Source organism: Gopherus flavomarginatus, chromosome 14 (assembly GCF_025201925.1).
Source record: "Gopherus flavomarginatus isolate rGopFla2 chromosome 14, rGopFla2.mat.asm, whole genome shotgun sequence".
Lineage (NCBI taxonomy): Eukaryota > Metazoa > Chordata > Testudines > Testudinidae > Gopherus > Gopherus flavomarginatus.
In genome coordinates, this window is record NC_066630.1 from 15,459,402 (window position 1) to 15,476,177 (window position 16,776).

Here is a 16,776-nt window from a genome sequence, read left to right on the forward strand (position 1 = left end):
GGGTAGTAATGGAAACAAACGTGGAACTGCCCTAGGTCACACACAGTGGGTTAGTGAAAGAGCAGGGGACAGACCCACGTTCCTGAGATGCAGTCTAGCGGTTTATCCATCAAGCCACAGACATTGTGAGGTATTTTGGATGAAACCCCATATATTCAGTTATTTATGTAAAACTGATCTCAAACATCTAGATTTCAAGTCTGCAACAAACATCAGGATTTCATTTTGTGTTAACTTCTACAAGATAGATCTTTTGGGAAAGTGGGCAATGGTCTTCTCATTGGGTAACTGATGACACAAACTTCCTGAAACTAAATAGCATTAAAATATGTCAATGCATTTATTACACTAGGGCTTAGGCTTTAAATATAGTCTAATGTAAAAGTTGCCCCAGTTGCAGAAATCTTAATGGGCATCATTTTCCACTACTTGACCTTTTATAGTCATTCATATCTGTATGAAGTTAAGTGCTAAGTGGGTAGATTAGGGTGAGCAGATGTTCTGTTTTTAAAGGGACAGTCCCATTTTTGGGGACCTTTTCTTATACAGGCACTTATTTCCCCCCACCCCACATCCCATTTTTTCCCACAGTTGTGATCTGGTCACTCTATGTAGAATGCTACTAAATCAGATAACTCCAGTCACTGACAGTAGTTAATATTCATGTTGTCAATGTATAAATACCTACAGGTGTTTAAGGCAATGGAAAATCAGGTCCAATGGCTTTTGGCCACTTCAGTAAACCAGATCATTGTCAGATATTACTTCAGTTTCTCTACTAAGCTCTAAATGCATAAATAACTTGAGAATTGACAACTTTTAAACTCATAGATGCACCCCATCTTGGCTCAGATAGCTCTGATGTTGCAATGGAGCTGAGAGTTACCAGTGTGAGGGAACAACAATAAAGTGTCTCTGAATCAAAGGGGCAGTAGAATATTTTCAGCATAGAAATCTTCAGGATCTTCCTCGTCCCTTCCCCATCTTGCCTACAGAGAAGATAGAAGGTTGTTAAGGGGAGATCCTTCTGAGAACACTTGAATAGTCATATCTAAGGATGGCTCTTAATAATTCACTGTCATAGTTATTTCTGCTCTTTACTTGTGGCAAGCACCCATTCATAAAGTTGTGCACTCTTAAATTATTACATTAATAAATAAGGTTGTTTCAAACACTGATCTTCAACAAGGCTTCGTAGATAAGTAGAGTGACTAGGATGAATGATTTCAGCTTAACTCCTTAAAGATAAGAAGGATCCACATTTGATTGCATTGCCAAAGCAGGGTGATTTTCTCCCGCGAGAAAATGAAAAGGATTAAACAAGTATGAAATCTCTTTGTATCAAAGACTATGTACATTCCAGGTCAACACTGTAGATCACTAAGAGCACTCAACAGATCAAAGTGTCTTTCTTAATCCATATTCCTTTTTGCTTATTTGATTTAAGAAGTTTCACTTTCAACTTACTATATTTTCAAGGTTCATCATCATTTGGCCCCTCCTCCTGTTTTTTTTTTTGCTTTTGTTTCTTTGCTGAGCTAAGGGATCAGCATCAATATAGACTGATTTTTAATTAACAAGATGATGCTATGTATACCTCTTTAAGGTGTAGTCATGCATGATGGCCTACTCTAAAGCTCACTGAAGTGAAAGGAAAGAATCCCATTGATCTTGTGGGTTAAATCATCACAGCTCTTACTCAGACAAACAGGGGAATAAGAGGGATTACTCTTTACTCTCCTTCTTGAGCCTGTCATATTGACTCTGATTGCAGTGGGGAGAGAGAAATTGCTGGGGACGCAGATGCCCCAACTCATTCAATGAGCACTTCAGAAAATGTATCCATCCAAGGCCCTGGACAGTGTAATTGAGTGGTTGAAGACAAATCATTTTATAGTTGATTGTTTTGGGGATTGTTTTTAAAGCAGCTGTTTGAAGATGGTCAAAAATCTGTAACTTTAGAATTATTCCCATCAGAGATGGATCAGTGTGCAGGGGAAGCAGTCAAGAGACCTCGATAAATGTAATTACAGCTATAAGAGACTTAATCAAGAATGTTCTATAAGTTTATATCATTTTTTTAAATTTCCTTTTGTGTGATGAACATCACATTACATAATATAATGGGTTCTCAATATAGGCTGTGGCCAGATGAAGCTCTGAACATGTGTGTACTTAAGGACACACCTGAAAGTCAATACTTAAAATAAATAACCCTTTGCAACAAATCCTACTTTGAAGACTGATGTTACTTGACAATGCTAATGCAACGACACCAAGGCTTCTCACTGAATGCACTGCAGAAGTAAGTTATACACTAAACACTTATTCATCCACAGCATTTCAACAGATGGATCTTTAAATAAATATTTGGATTATCCTTCTGGAAAAGACCTGTGGAATGTAATACTAAAAAATATGAACAAATTACTTGACATACCTATTGTGACTATTTGGGAAATGTGTCAATTCCTTTAGGTTTTGTGAAATATCATATATGACTAACAATCAGTATAGATTAGAATATCCACCTGTAGCAAGAACAGACTATTCTGGAAAGCTGAAACAGGACCAGGGGGACTTTGTCTTCCCCCCAAGGATACCAACCAAAGCCAAGAACTCTCAGGAGCGGAGAGGACTCAGAGGAGAGATTGAGGCAGGTAATGATTGTTTTCTATAGACCTGTAACTCTCCTGTGCTGTCTACAAGTAAAGTGTGTGCATTTAAGAAGCTCCTTAGCAACATCTGGGTTCCTAACTTTACCTGTCCTGTGTCCCCAGAGAGTTAAATTATAAGTCAGAGCACCTACACTGAAGAATTCTAGAGGAGCGTGCATAAGCACTTGTGGAGGCTCAGGACGTCTCAGCATTGGTTTGGGGGCTTAGAGCATTTGGATTGTGGAGTTCCATGTCTCAAGGAACAATTTCAAACAGGAGAGTCTGCACCTGGGAACATACCCTAGATGGCAAGAGCTAATGAGTGTCTGAACTCTAACCGGGCCCAACAGGGTTGGACGCACATAGGATCTAAAGGTTGGTCCAATTAGTAGTGACTGTCCATTACAGTGATGCAGCCAGACCTGTGATACCTATAGAATTGAATAACGAATGATATTCTTTCTATAGGTTTTTTTTCTTAAAATATCCTAGAGAATTCTATAGCAGGTATACAATTTTATGTTAAAATTACATACAACGGTCCCTAAAGAAAAGTAATTTTTTATTCAATTCTGCAGGAATTTTCCATAATTAGGAGTCTTATTAACTGAAGATATAATATGTCCCCAAACCCAACTCTTTTCTTTTCAAGTGATATAATTTATACATGAAGCAAGTTAGATCAAGTTCTTTTGAATGTAATTTTAGTCAGCTTTTAAGTATATTACTAAAATAAAAAACCATCAGAAGAAAGATTAGAAATTTAACATAGATTCACTCTGTGTTCAAAGAAACATTCTGCATATAAGAAACATAGCACAGGCAGGTAGCATAGTACCTTAGGTAAGCACTCTCAACCTTTTTCTTTCTGAGCCCCTGCACAACATGCTATAAAAGCTCTATGGCCCACCTGTGCTGCAAAAACTAGTTTTCTGCATATAAAACCCAGGGCTGGCATTAGGAGGTAGCAAACAGGGCAATTGCCCAGGGCCCCACACCACAGGGGCCACCTTGAAGTTAAGTTGCTCAGGCTTTGGCTTCAGCCCCTAGTGGCAGGGCTCAGAGACACGGGCTTCAGCTCATGTGGTGGGGCTTCGGCTTTCTGCCCTGTCTAATGCTGGTTCTGCTTGGTGGCCCTCTTGAAACTTGCTCGATGCCCGCTAGGGGGCCCCGGACCCCTGGTTGAGAACCAGTGCCTTAGACCAGTATATAAATTTCAAGTTTTTGGATGGGAGTAATGCATGTAGAAAATTACATGTAGAAATTATGTTTAATTTACAGTTTTGTAAAGAAATAAAATGTAAATACCAGGAAATAAACATAGTAGCTCCTTCAGAAATATTCAGTGAACATCTAGAAAATTTTCCCAAGTGACTGCCAGGAAAACCAATTTCTCTCAGAGAAATCACATTCAAAAGGTCCCAAACACAACTGAGTCAGGAAAAAAAGACTATGTATATTTGCATCAGTAGATAGTTTGAAAAGCATTGCACATTAAGTAATGTGTTTAAGCATATTGGACCAAATTCTGCTGTCTTGTGCCAGAATTATACCAATGTAATTCTGCAGTATTTTTAGACTAACTCCACAGTAGCCACTAGAAATAGTCCAGAATTAAAGTGGTATAATTCTAAAGAGCAGGAGTAGGATCTTGACTTTTAAACTTTTAATCTGCAGCAACATTCAGAGAGGGATAGGGCAAATATATGGTTCATATACTTACACTGCTATTTTCAAATTTAATGCTAAAAAACTCCTACATGTTACTATGCCTGATCCTGTATGTGCGCAATTAGCAGGAAGGGTGTCAAGACCCTTTCTAGCCTATGTAAAGGTCATACATAATTCCCATTCCAGTGTTCCCGTGCGAACTGAGAATACTGCCCACCACATACACAACACCTCAAAGGGGCGGGGACAAGGCAGGGTCCTGGCACTGTCCTAAGTTTGCACTGGTTAGCAGAGTATGATACTCTGTATGAGACATAATAGCAGATATGCATCTACTGTACAACTTGGAACACCAAGAATCATTCTACTTCCCGAAGGCACAATACTGGTCCATAAAAACCCTCATTCTGAGCAGATTCTAAATGTACAATCTAGCTTTGAGTTACTTAGCACCTGAATCTACACTCATTAAAACTCATTGGCAAAGCTCACATTGACAGAAATGATGAAGGATCAGGACCTTAATGAGATGCAAAAATAGTTCAGATAAAAAAAAAAGTTGGGGATTTTCCTAAGTTAGATAACATTTTCAGGTTCAGTTGTATGTGGACTTTCTATGATTGCTGTTATGTTTTTATAGTGGATTTGGAAATGTATAGTAGGAATGTATTTTCAAAGGTAGTTCTGGGAGATATAACCATATGACCATGCAAAGGCAAACAGGTCCAGATATGAAAAGCACATCTCCCAGATACACAGCCAAAGCCTTCATCTACTTTTATGTCCAAACTGAACTTTTATAAGGTCAAAAAAGTTCAGATTAAATTTCTTTTTTCACTAAGGGTTTTCAGTAGGGACCAGACCAGAAATGCTGAAATATTGCAAGAAAGGCTGTTCTTATGAGATTTCTGCCCTGATTTTGTAGAGGTCCAGATAGTTGTAGTGAGTTCTCAGCAAAGCATCTGAACTTCTGGATGCTAATCCAAGCCAAACCCAAACTCCAGATCTTTTGAGGTTTGTTAATATCAGAGATATATTTTACTCCTAACCAGTCTAGGAAATGTTCTCTATGCTTTCAGTGGGCTGAACAGAACACTCAGCTGTAAATGTGGAGTAGTCAAGAGCTGAAGCCAATTTCTGCATCTTGAGAGCCTCTGTAATACTTGAGTCTGTTATAATCCTGTTCTTGTTGCTTAATGTGATTTGCTAGGGCGCCTTTTATTGCCTTTATCCTCAGGTCAGTTTACTCTCTTAAAATAGACATAACTCTTTATAAATAAGGCAATATAAAAAACAAAAACCAGTAGCTGTTTATCCTTTAACCACATTGGAACTTGAGTCTTCCTGATTTAAATAAATAACAAAATTCATAGCAGGATTAAAAAATGTAGAAGTTTACTAGTAATCTTGGCATATACTTTGCAAGTGGAAAAGATGTTGTATTATTGCCTTTTAAAATGTCTTTTGAAATGCTTGAGCTATCAGTCCTCACTGTGACTATCTGCCTTCAATTGCACCTCAGAAGGGAATACACTACGTGGATTAGTTTTGCACATACTAGACAAGAAGTGTGTAGGTTTCAGATACGTACATGCATTTTTATGTTGGCTAATTCAAAGTATCATCAGAGTGAATGAAGGGGAGAAAAAAAAAGGTAAATTAATTCCTTTCTTTCAGAAAGCCAACTTTTAGTTGGCTTTTCCCTGGGTGTTTGTATCTGCAAACCCGCTGAGGATTCCCACAGAAGAAAGTCTATTAATTTTCCATGTACTTGTTGATGAAAAAGCTATCAGGATTATGTGCTGAATATTTCTAGTGTAGGGAAAGTAAGGGATGCAATTAATCTCTGTGAACTAAAATATACCTCTTTTCATTAATCTTTTATTGTAAATGAGCAAAGTAATTGAACCAGTACCACACTGTCAGAATGAATGCAATGCCAGTGGGATATGCATGAGAGAGCACATACTGATTGGGTATTAAATATCTAACAGCAATAATTTATGGTTCATTACCTCTTTTTGGAGTTTCTCAGTTGCATAGTGCTTGAATTTTAAATAGTCCGACTTTCAGGAGAAATGGCTTTCAAATGCTGAAGACAGCAAATGCACGAAACCCTCAGACAATCTACTTAATTTGGATAGTTTCATACTTAGTTGAACCAGGCTCTTTCGTCTGTCAGAAACATGTTAGATATTTGCAACTTGAATTAATGCAATTAAAGATCTACTGATGAATATTTCAGGGATCATCATCAGCTCTAAGTTTCATTTCACCTTTGAACATAAAGATGTGTGTGAGCATGAACTGTGTGCAGAAGAGGGTCAACTGTCTGGGTTATTTATATGCTCAAAGGTCCAAATTTCAAAAATGGACACCTCAGTAAGATCTCCAGATCCTCTGTGTAGGTACTGATCTTGGCACTTAAATGCCTATTTCATTGCTTCCTTCATTCCAACATACAGTAGGACATTGTGTAGAATAATTTAGCTATGAAGTGGAAATAAAGGATAATTGTTCCCATTCTTCAGAAACTTTGTCAATGGGACTATTCACAAGCTTAAAGTGAATCACGTGCTTAAATACTTTGCTCGTGTGGGACCGATAGGTGACCTGACCTACACAGGGTGTGGTGCAATGCCCCCGACAGTAGGAAATCCAACCAGAATAGTGTTGCAATGGTGCAAGGCACTTAGAACTTTGCCTCCTTTAAGAGGCCTACAGCCAGCTACAGAAGCTCCAAAAGTAACAGTCACTGACTGGGGGGTGTTGTGAGGGGCAAGATGCCTATTCCTCTTGCTGAATCAGCACTTTCTCATCATATCCTCCATCAGTGGGTCACATTCCAGCTGTGCTTCTCTGGGGAAACCTCTGGGGAAGAGTGATCACAGAAACTGAGCAAATTCAAAGTTAGAGGAAAATGCCACCAGATGAGAGAGAATATTTTACACCTACTTTATACAAGTGTAAACAACTGCATATGGTGCAAGGCAGCAGACAATCAGTCCCAATAGTTCCAGTCTTGAATTGCCTCAAGTTTTACTGTTTGCTGTTTAGATAATTATCTGCATGGATTGTTCCTGTAACACCTACAAAGCTCTTTGGACCCTTGAACTCATCTTTCCCTTGTAAATTCGGCTCATCTATTAAAATTATTAAACTGTCCTCCTAATCAGACATTGCTCATTCGGCCAGAGACAACTCTGTGTTTACTATTTATTGATTTTTGTTAACTGGGCTCTGACTGTGGAGAAGAAACATTTCATTTTCAAAGTCGTCCCAGAAGACACTGGCAGATTACAATCATTTGTACTGTAAAATTACTCCATGTTAATTGATTCTATATTTACATATTATGAATGCATATTTTAATCTGTTTTACATGAATAAGCCTGCTACAATGAAGATTTCATTTCCTTTTTTAAAACATTATAAGTACCTTGCCTTATTTGAATAGGCAAATTTCTTTCAAATTGTTTTGACCTTTGCAGGGAAAAAAACACTTTTACCCAATATCCTTTTTTAAGCAGAAGTTTTTGTCTTCTCTGAACTTTAATTGCCTGCCATAGGTTGGCTGGTCCTTTAAGGAAAAGCAGGCTCAACTTTATGACATCCCAGCAAGCCCCCATCTGATGGTGATATGACAATTTAATGATAACTAGGCACCCCAGCTTCAGGAAATGAGGAAGGACTCATTAAATAGAGCTGGCAATTCAGTCTAGAGGGAGAGACTGCAGACAAGACAGGACTCAGTTACAGGGAGCAGCATCCACAGGGTGAAGCATGGGGGTGGGGGAAGCTCTAAGCTAGGGCCAACAAGTTTCAGGAAGATCCCTAAGGGAAGCTGCCAGAGTCCCTAAGGAAGGGAGGCAATGAGGGGAAACCTGCAAAGACAAGAAGTAACAAAGGAAGAACTTTGCAGGAGAAGGTCAGGCTCCTGTGGAAGAGGTCCTGAGGTAAGGCCAGTAAAAACACGTCAGTGGAGCCGGAGAAGGATAGAAGAAATCTTAGTTCAGCAGAATAGGGAAAAGCCAGAGGCCTGAGAACCAAAGGGAGGCTGCGTTAAAATGCAAGGTATGAGGAAGCAGCATAGGGGGACTTAGAGGTAGGAAGTAGCCCAAGGAAACAGCAATATGTCTAAGAAGCAGACCTAGCTGCTTAATACAGGGTCCCTGGGCCAGGAAATCCAACCAAAGAGTGGGCTTTACCATGCCTCAGAAGAAGGGACATGTAAGCCCAATGCAAGAATTATTGAAACTGGGGTGAGGCTGAAGACTGACCCCAAAGGATGATAATAACCCAAGATAGGAACGAAAGGCTCTTATTATTTGGATGTTTCTACTGAATTTTCAATTGATCTTCTTGTTACCCCAGAAGGCAACTGAACTTTATGTGACTTGACCAGAGAGCTAAACCCCGGAAGACACAGTGAGAAGTACATGGCTAGCAGGAGATACTGGAGAGAAGGACCCCCTGCAGCATCACACCCTGACACAATGGAGCAATGACAATGGTGAATATGATACATTATAGAACCTCTTTTTTATACCAAGAGTTAGGGGATGAACCCACTCTCAAACTCAGACACTTTTACCGCATTCTTATTATACTGCTAAGTGACCCTATGGAAAAGTTCTGTGAATCATACCTTTCATCTTTGGCATTCAAAGCACTTTAATGCAGTGGTTGTGAAACTTGTGTAGGGAAAGCCCCTGGCGGGCCGGGCCGGTTTGTTTACCTGCCACATCTGCAGGTTTGGCCGATCATGGCTCCTAGTGGCTGTGGTTCGCTGCTCCAGGCCAATGGAAGCTGCTGGAAGTGGCAGCCAGTATGTCCCTCGGCCCACACTGCTTCCAGCAGCTCCCATGGGCCTGGAGCAGTGAACCGCGGCCACTAGGAGCCACTATCGGCCAAACCTGCGGAAGTGGCAGGTAAAAAACCGGCCCGGCCCACCAGGGGCTTTCCCTGCACAAGCGGCAGAACAAGTTTCTCAACCACTGCTTTAATGAAATGGTTGCACACTCATCCATATTTTACAGATGGGAAAACTGAACCGGTTAAGTTTCTTATCCAGAGTCCAACTAATCTAACAAGTCTATTTGACTATTCTTACAAGTATCTGAATGTTACGGTGCTTATCCAATCAGTATTCTGTATCCTTACAGCATCTTTGTATCAATGTGCTTTGAATTCTATCCTGCAGAAATCTCTTCCTGCTACTATCAGACCAATTCATTTTCTAATTATAAATCTATATTAATGTCTTTTCTATAGTACATTAAAGATGTGAGCACTTCCATTTTGTACTGAAAAGCATATTGAGGCCTGTATTTATGGAGTGAACTGCATATGCATTAAAGTTAATAGCAGGTTTTATTCCAATGAACAACTATTTTATATACATATGGTCAATACATTTTAAGAAAATAAAATGTTACGCACATTAATATCTATATTTAACACTTTATTATAGACAGAAAATCATAGTCTCAAATAAAACACAATGAAATAGCTTTAAAACAATAGCTGTAGTTTATATTTTGCCCCTAAAAGTCTGTCTTGCAATAGAGTATCTTCAGAAAGAGATATGGTAGCAGACTATAATTCTGAATGATATTGAAAGGTCAGTGCTGAAATGTGCAGCTCATATTTTTGTGAAGATAACATGTGTGAACGAGTTATTTCCTCCTTTTAACATATAATGACCTTGCCCATTGATTTAATGAAGAAATTATACATGCTGTACTCAAATTTAACAAACTCCTCAGAATTAAAGATATACCAAAGGAGTGGAGCGGGGGAGACAGACACAGATCTCACACTAGCAGCCTAACCATCTGGCAAAGGAAAGCCCAGAGGTATCAACACAAGGACCTGTGGAGCCACACTTGAAGCATATGCAGGAGCACCACCAGCTTTTTTGCTGCCCTAGGCGGCAGAAGGTCCCGCCCCGAAATACCGATGATGACTGGGACAGCCGAAGATCCGGCCGCCTCGGTCAACACCCCCCAAATGTTAGCGCCCTAGGTGACCACCTAGGTTACCTAACGGGTTGCACCAGCCCTGGGCATGTGCTATAGAGGGTTGGGGGAGCGGAATCTGAGAGATGGCTAATCCTACCTCAGGTGTGCTGACCTTATTAATGTTATCTATGGTGAACACTAAACACTAAGAATATCAAACAATCCATGCACTCTTTTTGTTAGTAGCAAAATATTAACAATATGTTGTCATAATACACAGAAAAATAATTAAAGCAGGAAAAGACTGCTGTTTTCTTAATTACAGTCAGACTTGCTTAATTTGTGCTTGGTGTAGCTATATGGCTGCATATTCAAAAAGTGTCATTAGTCTTAGAGACACTTCAATTTCTGCAGAATTTGCAACCCTATTCAAATTAACCCTTCTGAGTGTAAATGTCGATATTACAAATGGATATTGAGAGAAGGGATTGTTCAGTAGTTTTATTCAGTGCTAAATTAATAGCAGGGAAGTGGGTGTTAGGGCTAATAGGTTCTCTTAAGGCGTGATCTTAACACAGGTTAGCTAACTTGCATTAAAATAGCAGTGAAGACACTGTTTCAGAGTGGTAGTTGTGTTAGTCTGTATCACTAAAAACAACAAGGAGTCCCTGTGGCACCTTAGAGACTTAGGGCTGATCTACACTGGGGGGGGGGGGGGGGAGGATCTATCTAAGAAACACAACTTCAGCTATGTGAATAATGTAGCTGAAGTCAAAGTATCTTAGATCGAGTTACCTACCGTCCTCATGGCGTGGGATCGATGTCCACGACTCTCCCTGTCGACTCCACTACCGCCGTTCACGTTGGTGGAGTTCCGGAGTCAACAGGAGCGTGTTCGGGGATCGATATATCACGTCTAGATGAGACGCGATATATCCATCCCCGAGAAATCTATTGCTACCCGCCGATACAGCTGGTAGTGAAGACGTACCCTAACAAATTTATTTGGGCATAAACTTTCGTGGGCTAGAACCCACTTTTAACTTGGGTAGCATTCGAGTGAAATCGCATAGGGGAACTTTGGGTTGAACTCAAGTAGATAGTCCAGTTAAAAAACTGTCCTCACTGCTATTATAACCTGGATTAGCTAACCCAAGTTAAAACTGCTCCCCCTCTCACCCCCAAAGCCTAGCCTAAGTGACCTTAACCAAGTTACTTTATCCTTTTTGCTTCTTTATCTGTGTACAAAGTGAAACATAATAACATACCGATTTAACACAAAAAGAGGAAGTAGTCCAAATGCTTTTCAATGGGTCTATACCAGACTGGGCATAGCTGGCATTTCTCAGGTAACTCTCAACAAAGTAGTGCATCACACAGCTCCAGTAGGTTGTTTAGTGGTACTGAGCACTTGTGTAGAGAAGTCTGTGGGCTATGGAGCTTCTTATTTATTTATTTAATTATTCTAGTAATTGGAAAACTAACAGGGTCTTATCTGAAAGTGCAAAGTAGCCATAACAAAGAGCAATGACCTGCACTGACTTCCAAGTTCAGATTAGGGAGTTGGTTTTAAGATACATATAAACCTAAGGGTATATCTACACTGCAACTGGAAGCAAGCTTCCCAGCCTAGGTAAACACTCATGCCAGCAAGGCTCAAGCCAGCATGCTAAAAATAGCAGTGTGGATGTTGCTGCACTGGTAGAGGCTCAGACTAGCTGCTCAAGTAGGTCTCAGGGGATCAGGCTGTTCTGAGCTAGAGTGTTTAGCCTGAGCCTCCACCAGCTCTGCAATTTCCACACTATTTTTGTTGTGCTAACTTGAGCCCTGACAGTGTGAATCTGGCTCCCTCCCAGATGCAGTGGAGACATACCCTCAATGGCTTGAGTTCTAGTTGCCTAGTCCCTCTCCCCATTCCCCCTCCCAACCTAACCTCTGGGGCTACAACATGGCAGTTAAGATAAGTGGACGTGCTCAAGAAAACAGCCCCCACATGTATTAAAGGGAGAACTGAAGAACATGCTTTGGAATTCCCTTTCTTGCTGGGATTGTTTTTGACTAAAGCCTGTTGGTGGAGACTATTTTAAAAAGTTTGTTTGGTGGTGTCATAAACAGATAAGTAAGAGTTAATAGAACAGAAGTACTTCATATCTCTTTTGCTGGTAAAGGGTTAACAAGATCAGTGAGCCTGGCTGTTACCTGACCAGAGGACCAATCAGGGGACAGGATACTTCCAAATCTTGAGGGAGGGAAGTTTTTGTGTGTGCTGTTAGTTTTTGGTTGTTGTTCTCTCTGGGTTCTGAGAGGGACCAGATGTGCAACCAGGTTTCTCTCCAATCTCTCCGATACAGGCTCTTATGAGTTTCAGAATAGTGAGTACTAGGTAGATAAGGCGAGTTAGGCTTATGGTTGTTTTCTTTATTTGCAAATGTGTATTTGGCTTTTAATTTGTACTTAGGCTGGGAGGGTATTCCCAGTGTCTATAGCTGAAAGACCCTATACCTATTCCATTTTAAATTTACAAAGATAATTTTTACTGTTTTTTTCTTTCTTTAATTAAAAGCTTTTCTTGTTAAGAACCTGATTGGTTTTTTATTCTGGTGTGAGACCCCAGGGGACGAGGTCTGGATTCACCAGGGAATTGGTGGGGAGAAAGGAGGGAAGGGGGAGAGAGAGGCTAATTTCTCTGTGTTAGGATTACTTTCTCTCTCAGGGAGAGTCGGGAGGGGGAGAGAGAAGGAGGGGGGAAGGTGGATTTTCCTCTCTGTTTTAAGATTCAAGGAGTTTGAATCAAAGTAATCTTCCAGGGTAATCCAGGGAGGGGAAGCCTGGGAGACGCAACGGTGAGGGAAAGGGTTTACTTCCCTTGTGTTAAGATCCAGAGGGACTGGGTCTTGGGGGTCCCCGACAAGGTTTTGGGGGGACCAGAGTGTACCAGGCACTGGAATTCCTGGTTGGTGGCAGTGCTACAAGTACTAAGCTGGTAATTGAGCTTAGAGGAATTCATGCTGGTACCCCATCTTTTGGACGCTAAGGTTCAGAGTGGGGATTTATACCATGATAGGTGGTTTGCTCTTAAGGTGTGTACATTTTGCAAACACTCAGGGAAGGGATTAGCAGAAGTTGGGGGAGTGGTTATTGGGGAGGAGTTTGTTTTTAGAGCTTCAGAGGTTCCTCAATGGAAATCCATTATAGGGCTTTCAGGTTTGTTATTTTTTAAAATATGGGACTAGGGAACTGGCTAACAGACATTGTTATTAGTCTAAATAAATGTAGTCTGAACCCTCAGTAAAATAATAAAGGGTTTGATGATGCTTTCTAGTTTTGAAGAATTTTGAGAATTAGGATGAAAGCAAAATGAATGAATTTGTATAGTCATCCTAGTGATCCTTCCCCCTGTTGAATTCAGAAGGAGAAACTGCTCATTATTAAGAGCTTAAAACCACTGAGTGATGGAGCCAATAAAGGGGATAATGCATTGGAAGGAGGAGCAAAAAATCTATAGGAGTATCAGCAGACTATCAGCCTCAAGCAAACCTTTCCCACTACAGTATAAAATGCAAGTGGCTCCGTTTATTCTACTCAATGGTTTTAATACTTAGGTGAGTTAACAGCTTGTGTTATATCTTCTAAAGTACCACAGTGTGGCAGTGTTTTAGAGCATAACTTAGGACTGCACTGCTAACTTACATTTCCTTACTTGATACTCCCTTTAGCTTTATGGATGAAGAAAACCAGTGATGGTCTGTATTTTTCTTCTTCCTTTAAAGGATTCATAGTGTAACTAAAAAATTCCTTCCTTTGGTAACTGCCACTTACGAATCATTCACTTCAGTCATCATAAACACCCGCACAAAAATAAGAGACTTGGGCATCATTGCACCAAACTTCCTTTCCTGAACCACAGCCTAAGCATTTTTATGATCATTCTGCTTCATCTCTATTGATATTAACTTGGCAGACGTTTGCTTTCAAAATATTGAGGACACATGCAAGAAAGCCTTTTTCCTTACTGCTTAACACTAGAAGGCTACAAAATATCCCCTGGGCTGAACACTGCAGAAACATATTGCACAATTAGACAGTCAGTGTGGATTCAGCACAGATTGCCTACCTCACTGTAGTGTGTTGTTTCAACTCTCTTGCAACCGACTCCTTACCTCATTACACAACAGCCTTGAGAATCTTACCTGCTTTATGCAGCTGACCTGGTGTCAGTCCATGTCTGTGATTATGATTACAACTGCATTCGTCTAACCAAAGCATTTTACACACTATGGCTTCAATCATGATTAAAATAAAACTCCAGCTGACATCAAGAAATGAAACACAGCAGCTGTGTAAAACTACACAATAATTCAGGTTAGAAGTAGTATACCATAGCCAGTAAAAACTGCAGGGCACTTGAGCTATGCACAATGTAATTACTCAGATTAGGAATTGGCCAGGATACCAAGTCTAGCCCTCCAATCCATTGTAAAAGTATTATGGGATCTTGAAAGGCCACCAAGGTTCAGGACCTCAGTTTTACATCTCATTCAAAAGACAGCTTAATATCCATTAACACTATCCTGGGGCACTGGTACAGTGCCATCTGCTGTGTCACCAACACCACTTCCTGCTGCTTTTGTGGTTTTCAAACCAAGGACTGACCAAGCCTGCCCCTACTTATCTTATAAAATCTGATATGACGACAGCTCAAGGCAGTATGGCATAACATTTAAGCATAGGTTTCATTTGTCCTTCATTAATAAGCAACCTTACAGTCAAACATCCATGAACATACTGTATAATAAAAAGCTAACAACAATTTCAAATGAATTCCCATATGAGCAACACATTTCAAATGCTTAAATATTTCACAATCCACTTAGATACTGTCTCAGCAGCATGCTTACTTTCTGAAATCCTAACAACACTTTCAATCTTTTCAAATGAAATATTTTCTTTCAAATTTCTTTATTAAGTTATGTCAGTTCCAGGCCAATTCCCTTTCTGGACTATATCCATTCTCTGGTGCATCTTTTGCCCTTTTAGCAAACAAAATCCTTGCTCTGGCTCTCTATGTATTTTACCCTCTGCAAAAAGTCTTTGTTTTAAACTAAATTAATAGAATCTTTCCTTGGCTGCATAAACTTTTTCTTAAATGCATACTAAGTAATTCAGAGCAACAATTACATATCTGCTTTTAAACCATTCTTTAACTCTAATATTTATACAGGCTTTGTTATCTCTAGTTTGATTTGGGAACTGTCTCTCTCTTTAGTTATCACTAGTTGTGTGTATGGCAGTATTATGAAAATAATCCCCATACAATCTTTAATGTAATTTCCTTTTCTATTTTACTGTTCTGTTCTTTAAGCTTAGCAATACTTAGCCTGCTATGTGCAAGTAAATTGGTTTTGTGGCCCATTTCAGAGACATGATATTATCTCCAAAGAATAAACTTTCAAACAATCATCATCATCATGAGCCAAGACAATTTTACCTATAATCATTTAACCTATTTTAAGACTTCAAGTTTGATTAATCTTATTTGATTTCAACAATGTGGTTTCCTCTGTTCCACAGAAGAGACATTTTATTGCAATAAGGTGTGTTTTTTACACTGAGGTAGCTAAGTTGATGTAAAATCATACTAGATTCAAGGCTCTGTAGTTTTTAACTCAGTGTAGATAGGTGAGGTCAACCGCGATGGGGAAGGGGGTGTGTGTAAAAAGTTGACCTTAACTAGTTACATCATTCTAAAAAGTATCTATGCCTCATCTTCATTAGGCTCTCACCCTTTTTGCAGTGAAGGCAACCTGAATCTAATCACACATCTGATATTCCTTAACTAGTCCATATGAAAGTTCGTGGTTCCAAACATTTATTTAGTACAATTAAATTGTAAGCTTTCTGGGTCAGAGATCCTGTGTTCATTTCATTCTTATCTGTAAAATGCCTAGCACACTATTGGTGAGATAATTGTAATTAATCAAAAGCAAGTGGTTGCTGTTACCCAGGGTTCTTTCAACCCAAAGCTCTTGGTAACTTTTACTCTGTGCGAGGTGGTGTCAGGAAATAAATCAGGGGAGATACGGCCATTTGATCGATAGATGGCTGGCACAAACAGGACAACACAAGAGCGCTTTCACTTTGAGCTAAACTTTAGTCTCAAGCACTTACACACATCTGCAACAAGTTAGTAAAACACCCCCAACCCTTGGATAATTACCAAAGCTGAGTGTGGCTCTCAAGTGACACAGCGGCAGGCTTCCAGTGGCCAAATCTTCCGTTTGCCGGTGGGGACCGCAAGATGTATCCAGAGGGAGAGTTCAAAAAGAGTCCCAAATGAGTCAAACTATCTCAAACTTTCCCCCCTTATTTATACATTATTAATAGAATGACATGTCCCTTAAAGAAAACTTGTTAAGTAAGCAGTTTCAATAGTCAAGCAAGAGGTTCCTTCTGATTATTGATTAACCAGCTATGGGTTTTTCCAG

At 39.8% G+C, this 16,776-nt stretch overlaps 1 long non-coding RNA gene across 1 annotated transcript in view; it reads right to left on the reverse strand.

Moving 5' to 3' along the window:
• The window catches only part of LOC127034406 (uncharacterized), a 42,668-nt gene extending 26,100 nt beyond the window's left edge, over positions 1–16,568 (reverse strand). Inside the window, exon 1 of the long non-coding RNA XR_007769382.1 lies at positions 16,509–16,568. This is a non-coding gene — a long non-coding RNA (uncharacterized LOC127034406). The remainder of the gene's footprint in view (positions 1–16,508) is intronic.
• Positions 16,569–16,776: the final 208 nt, after the last annotated feature.